The sequence below is a fragment of the Hydra viridissima genome, unplaced genomic scaffold (assembly GCF_058129835.1).
Source record: "Hydra viridissima isolate aposymbiotic clone 2 unplaced genomic scaffold, HvirCarnegie_v1 scaffold_10, whole genome shotgun sequence".
Taxonomy (NCBI): Eukaryota; Metazoa; Cnidaria; class Hydrozoa; order Anthoathecata; family Hydridae; genus Hydra; species Hydra viridissima.
The window spans coordinates 374337-381900 of record NW_028324309.1 but is presented as its reverse complement, the minus strand read 5'-3'; the positions used below and the strand labels follow the sequence as shown (position 1 = coordinate 381900).

The 7564-nt window shown below is 28.7% G+C and overlaps 1 pseudogene across 1 annotated transcript; it reads left to right on the top strand.

Moving 5' to 3' along the window:
* Positions 1 to 5540: 5540 nt before the first annotated feature.
* Positions 5541 to 7422, top strand: LOC149882481 (uncharacterized; annotated as a pseudogene). The gene is made up of 4 exons (XR_016456305.1): positions 5541 to 5748; positions 5826 to 5957; positions 6037 to 6167; positions 6244 to 7422. The product of XR_016456305.1 is annotated as an uncharacterized LOC149882481 (transcript).
* Positions 7423 to 7564: the final 142 nt, after the last annotated feature.

Below are 7564 nucleotides of genomic sequence, written 5' to 3'. Positions count from 1 at the left end.
ATCACTGAATCTTTTTTGTAAAAATTTCCTATAACTGATGTTTGTTCTATTATTAATATTTTTTGTTATATTTTTTTGAAATGTAATGTATTTTTATTTTCTGTTCATTGTATCATTTAAATTTGCTTTATTTGACATAATCCACATATTAATACTATCACATCACTATTAAGACGTGTGTCTTGTCAACTACTATTACATGTAGATACTTTATATTTTATTGCAACTGTTAATGTTCTTGTTTATTGTGTTTTGGAAAATTTTTCAATAAAAAGCCAAAAATAATACATTGGAGATTTAAACTATTGCATATTGTTGCAATTAATGTTGTTATTAATGTTATTCTGTAATAATGTTGTTTAAAATTAAGTATTTTGTAATCATATTAAGCTTTCAATCACTGCATTTGAAGAATGACTGTAAATAAATACAAATAAAAAGTTTAATGTGATTATCTTCAATTAAGATTATCATTAAAGGGCTTTAGTCTAAGTTCAGTTATTTTTTAAAGACAATACTTACTTTATGTAAAATTAAAAGATGTTACAACACAACAACCAACAGTTATAGAAGAGTTTTTTAGCTAGTAGATTTTATAGTTCAACCAAAACTTGTTAAGTCACATGGACTTACACAGTTTTGGAAAAATCAACACATTTCAGGGGCGGATCTAGGGTACGTCTAATACGTCTTAAGACGTACCCAAAAATATCAAAAATATAAATTATACTATATTCGATTATTAATTGAATTTTAAAAAAGTATATATCGTTAGTAGTATATATCAATAAGATTTAAGTACTACGCTTGCGTTTTACATTTACGGGCAATTGTGAAATAAAAATACCAATGGTTCTTGTTTAAAGCGATTTTTAAAACGTATATAAAAGTATCTTAACCGGAGGTTTAAGCAATTCTTGATAAATAATATTTACCTAAACAAATCAATAGACGTAACCAATTTTATTTTAATATATAATAAAAAATCTTTTTAAATTTTTATTTAGCTTGTTAAAAAAATAATTGAAAATTTTCTTTACTTATAACAATTTTTGGACGTACCTAATGAATAACACCCTTAATAAATTTTTGACGAAATCTATTATTTTGCAATCATCAGGAGGTAAAAATAATAATAATATTCTATAAGTGATAAAATACATCAATAGACGTACCCAGTATTATTTCATTATATTATTTATCTTTATATTTAATTTAGTTTCATTATTTATTTTTTAAATATTCTGTTTTTTTTTTATAAAAAAAACACTGTCGGACGTACCCTAACCAGTGGCGTACCTAGGGTAAATAGCGCCTGGGGCAAACACCGATCTCGCGCCCCTCTTCCCCCATATAAAGTGCTTAATTACAATTTTTTAATAAATGATGACACAAACTTTATTTTATATAATATATTTATTTTATATGATATATTATTTCTTAATTTATTTTATATAATTCTCGCTTATTGTATCGCAACCAAGCCTCTTTTGCGCCCCTTTCAGGCTGGCGCCCATGGCACGTGCCCTGCCTGCCCTACCCTAGATACGCCACTGACCCTAACACATACACCCTAATATACATACGAATAATTCAAAATAGCCACCAATCTTTTTAAAACATTATTTGGCATAAAGAAATTATTAGCATACATCGCGTTACATACGTTGGTCTCAGATATATCGTTGTTGCTGTTATCATTCTTTGTAAATGCTATGTTGTAATAATTATAGTGTAAACGTTTTTATTTTTTGAAGTTTTATGTATTATGCAAGTTTAAATAGAATAAAGATTTTAAAACTTACTTTTGCTATGCAAAATGTAAAACTAAGATTGCGGCATCTAATTTCTTTATATAAAATTCAATATTTATTATTATAATAAGTAATTATTTTGTTATATTTATATTTTTTATGTTTGTTACAATATAAACATAATAGATAATTATTTACGATAAAAATATAAGATGTGTAAAATGTGTAAGATTATAATTTAAAAATGGAATGTGAAAATATTAAGCTAATTTGTGAGTATAAATAAATCTAACTTGTCAATATAAATAAATTTCTAAATTTTATGTAAATATACGATTTTACTATGGTAAGATGTCCTAGTAATATCCTTGCGTATTTTTTTTATAAATACAGAGTTGTCACTAGGGAAGAGCGGTGTCTAAACCCCCACCCCCTACAAAAACTTTATTGAAAAATTAGTCGGCAAATTCAGACTTGTATTAGGCAAGTTTTTAACTATAGTCAGCAAACGTCAGTAAACGATGACTTTTTTTTTTTTTTAGAAGTAACTCGGCAAAAACATACGTTATTTCCTCCCCCCCCCCCTCCTCCTCCTTGAAGATCTTTTCGGAATGGCCCTGTGTATATATATGGTGTATTAATCCTTCCCCTCTAACTCCGGAATTGTGTGTGTGGGGGGGGGGGGAGAAAAATTGCTCGTGGAAAAATCAGATGTACCCAAAAAATTTCCTGGATCCGCCCCTGCATTTTAAAGGGCTTAAAAGTGGCTTATAATAAACAAAGTTTTACCAAAGCTTAATTATAAATGAAGTGTAAGTAATTTGAATGTTTTCTTATAAAAATTTACATGTGAGTTATGTAAACTTATAAAAATTTACATGTGAGTTTTAGTTTTTTCATAAACAAAAAAACCTAAATATCTCAAAACTACAAAAATGGACTTAACAAGTTTTTGAAAACTGCTCTTCAATTCGCTCTATGCAGCCATATGCTACTCGGAGCGCAATACTTTGTACGCATGCGCTAAATTTTTTTTTTTAAAAAAATGTTGTTGATGTTAACCCTATTCCTATCCCTAACCCTAACTACGGACCTTCGTTACAGAATGAATTTTTACTTAGCGACCAATTTTTCATTACTTATCTTGTTTTTTAAAATCGTCTACATTGATAACCAGCTTTTAGGCTGTTAGTAGTGTCTCGGTAACTTAATTTTATTAAGAAGTAAGTAAAATGAAAGGGGAATATTATTTTATGATTGAAGAGGATCTGGCGCTAATACACTTTCGCACCACCTCCGAATTTACTGATTATAGTTGCAGATTCTTAAAGATCGTCGTTTAAAAAGAAAAAAAAAGGTATTCAACAACAAATTTCATCAAAGTAAAGGGCTCGATCTCGAAGTTTTGAAAATATACACACAAAAACGCTAATATTTGCCAACGTAACCAGTTTACTACTGTTTTGTTTGTAAAACTGTTTTGTTTATTAAATAACCTGGTTTTTATTGTCATCACGCATTATAATATTCTTGCGCTTCGTTGTTTTAAAGTCATTAGTTATAAGTCATTTACTCCTTATTTTATTACTATAATAGGAACCAGTCTTTTTTAAAGTAGAGTTTAAAGGCTATTAAAATTTTAAAAACGAACACTTTGGACAGGAAATATCTTATCTTGCGAAAAAAGATGTGATTTTGTGTGTATTTTTTCAAAACTTCGAGATCGAGTTAGAGCCCTTTATTTTGATGAAATTTGTTGTTGAATACCTTTTTTTTTTCGTTTTAAACAACGATCTTTCAGAATCTGCAACTAAAATCAATAAATTCGGAGGAGGTGCAAAAGTGTATTAGCGCCGAGGGTATATAATTTTTGTCCGACTTAGCGAATGTCCGAATTAAGCAAAGCTCTCGTTAAGTCGGACTTTTTGAAAATGTCCGACTTATTGAGATTTCGAGACTTATCGAATGTTATAAATATTATGTACATATATATTGAAAAATATAATCTTTTGTGAAATATATATTTTTGTATATATAATATATGCTATAAATTAAAAAAGTCCAAAATTGATGTTTGTTTCAGTGACTCGCACAATTCTTTTTCAAACAGCTTTGAAGCATTCAAAGCTGTTTGAAATTATGCAAAAGTAATTATTTTCGAACGATCTAAGTTTTGAATTTTAATTGATATTTAAATAATGTAATAGTAATTAACAAATAGAATTTAATCGAAGCTTAACTATATCGAAAACTCTCCGTGAAAATGTTTAGCTATGTTTAATTATATTTGACGCAAAAGTATTTTATTTTCGAGCGTTTAGAGTTTGGAACTTTGACTGAAGTATTGGAAGTTTTGTTATTATACACACTTATATACAAATTCAAAATAAAAGTCCTAGTTAAGCGAAGTTTTTTGTCGAAGGGACCCCAAAAAACAGTACGAGTTAGCGAATGGTCTGACTTAACCAGGGTACGACTTAAGCGGATTATTTTACAGTAAGTTGATAGAGAATGTTCAAGGGGAATTGAAATTCCGTCCGACTTAATAAAAGTCCAACTTACCCAGGGTCCGAGTTAACGGGATTCAACTGTATTTAATTTTGAAAAGGGGCGATTTACTCTCATATGAAAAAAATCCTTGAAAGAGGAGATTTATTGTTTAAAAAAAACTCGACAAAAGTAAAACTTACTCTTATAACAAAAACTTAAAAAAGGGGAGAATTACTCTCATATGAAAAAAATCATTAAGAGAGAAGATTTACTCTTTCAAATAAAACTTGACAAAAGTAAATATTAATCTTACAGCAAAAACTTTACAAAAGGGGAGAATTACTCTTCCACAACACCAAATAGGTTTATTTTATTAATAAAATGATTCTCTTTAATAATTTAATTTTGAAAAGGGGAGAATTACTCTTATATAAAAAAAATCCTTAAAAGAGAAGATTTATTGTTTTAAAAATAACCTGATAAAAGTAAAGCTTACTCTTAAAACAAAAACTTTAAAAAAAGGGAGAATTACTCTTACCACAGAACATCACCAAAATGGTTCATTTTATCAATGCAATTGTTCTTTTTAACTATTTAATTTTGAAAAGGGGAGAATTACTCTCATATGAAAAAAATCCTTTAAATATGAGATTTATTGTTTCAAAAAAAACTTGACAAAAGTAAAACTTACACTTTTAACAAAAACTTTAAAAAGGGGAGAATTACTCTTCCATAAAACACCACCAAAAAAGTTCATTTTAATCATTAAAATGATTCTTTTTAATAATTTAGTTTTGAAAAGGGTATAATTACTCTCATATAAAAAAATCTTTAACTTAAGGATTTTTTTATATGATCTTTAAAGCTTATAAGAGGAGATTTACTTTTTTATGGGACTTACTCCCACTATCGATATTACATAACAACTCAAAAAACTAAAAACCCTACCTTCATAAGGATTTATTTCTGCTGCATTAACAAATGATAATTTATCACTAAGCTTGTTAAACATTTCTTTGTTTAATTTCACAATAAGTTTATTTACTTTAACAACACCAGGAATTCAAAAACTTTACTATTCACGACAAATTTTCATTTTTGAAAGTAAAGAAATTTTTTCAAAATTTCACTACTTTCAAGCGAAAGTAGTGAAATTTTTTCAAAATTTCACTATTTTTCACAATTTTTTCAAAATTTCACTACTTTCGCTTTCATTACCTCCTCGTATCCATCTAGTCGGCGTGACGTCACGCTTAATTGCGAAATAAATTAACCATCTTGAATGGTTAATTTATTTCGCAATTAAGGAGTTGTTGTGTTGTAGGTTGCACAGCTAATTGTAAAAAAAACAAAGAACTTAAATTTTATCGCATTCCTAAGAATGGAACAGTTAGAAGAAAATGGTTAAATGCGATAAATCGTGCTGCAGATAGCACTTCGTCGAGCAAACTGTGGTCTCCTAAATCTTCGAATGTTTATGTTTGTTCAGCACACTTTATTACTGGTAAACAGCATTTCTTAAGCTTTTTGTTGTATATACTAAATAAATTTCAATAAATACTACTTGTTTAAAAATTTTAGGTAAAAGAGAACTCTTTGAGAAACATCCCGACTCAGTTCCTTCAGTTTTTAATACTGCAACAATAAGTTCTCCTCAAAGAAACGTCAATAATAACATAATTAACCGAGTCAATAGGAGGATATATAGACAAAGTAAATATTATTGTCTGCTTTGCTGTCACTTTTTTTAATTACTCTGACATTGTTGCACTTTTCAATTTTTTTTTTTCAGAAATGAGTGTTTCTGCATGCAAAAAACTATTTGCTCAATCAATAAGTGACGAAATATTTTTCAGAATTTAGTGTTTCGTTTATTTAATGAAGATGTTCCAGTCCAAGATTCTAATAAGAGTTATATAGAAGGTATTGATTATTTAAAAGTTATTTAAATGCAATATAAGTCTACATAATATTATATGTATTTTTTCCTATTTTAAAGAAAAGAGTGTTGCTGTAAACATCAATATTCAGCAAAGTTCAACCAATAGCCTTTTAAATTCGGAAATAAGTTTAATTGAGAAATGTGAAATTGACATTGGAAGACATGTGACAACTTCGGAAAGACAATTATATACTGAAATAAATAACCTTCGATTAGAAAGAGATTTATTTATGTCAAAGTGGTTGTCAATAAAAGATAGCAACTGCAGTTTAGGAATAAATAAAATTCGAGCCCATCCTGATAAGTGCAATATGCTTACTGGAGTAAGCCTTCCAGTATTAGAAAAGCTGTTGTGTTTCCTATGCAAAGGAGCTCAAGAAAATTTGTTAAAAAAATTGGATTTGGCAGATCAAATTGTTTTCTGCTTAGTAAAGTTAAGACACAACATAAACTTTGACATGTTATCATTTATGTTTAGCTTTAAAAAAACTACTGCATTGGATAACTTTTGGAAATGGATTGACATTATGTATGTAAAATTAAAATTTTTAATAAAAATGCAAGATCGAGATCATATATATGAAACAATCCCTCCTGTTTTCAAGAAAAAATACCCAAGACTAACATAAATTATTGATTGTTTTAAGATTTTTGTGGAATCACCATCATCTCTTATGGCAAGAGCACAATTTTACAGCCAATATAAAAAACATTGCACGATTAAATGTCTTATCTCATGCACACCTCTTGGAGCAATTAACTTTATTTCCAAATGTTATGGTGGGAGAGCTTCAGATAATCAAATAACTCGAGAATCAGAGTTTACATCTAGCAAGTTTCATATGTCAGGTTATCAAATCTAATCAGATAGAGGCTTTACTTTAAAAGACGATTTTGCAGCTGGAAGTTGCTCTGTGTTAATTAATCCAGCCTTTACAAAGGGTAAAGCACATCTCTCTGCTTCAAAGGTAGAAACATCTCGCAAATTATCATCTGTAAGGATTCACATAGAAAGAGTTATTGGGCTGTTAAAAAATCGTTACACCATTCTTCAAGGTGTATTGCCTTTGCGAACTGTTAAAAACATAACTGATGAAGCTACCTCAGTTACTCTTTCTAATTGTGACAAAATTGTAACAGTTTGTGCTGCTTTATTAAACCTTAGGGAAGGAATTGTGTTCAATAAAGATGTTTCATCCTAAAATTTTTCTTAAAACGGCTATTTTCATAGCCCCATATCTCAATAAAAGCATTATTTGACGTAGAGAATTGTTTACGTTAAATAAGCAAGGCCGTCGTGAAGGATGATGGAAGGGGGGTAGGGCAAGCGGTTTGTTGTTAGGGATTATCTTTTTCCGGATATTTTTCTCAACTTTTA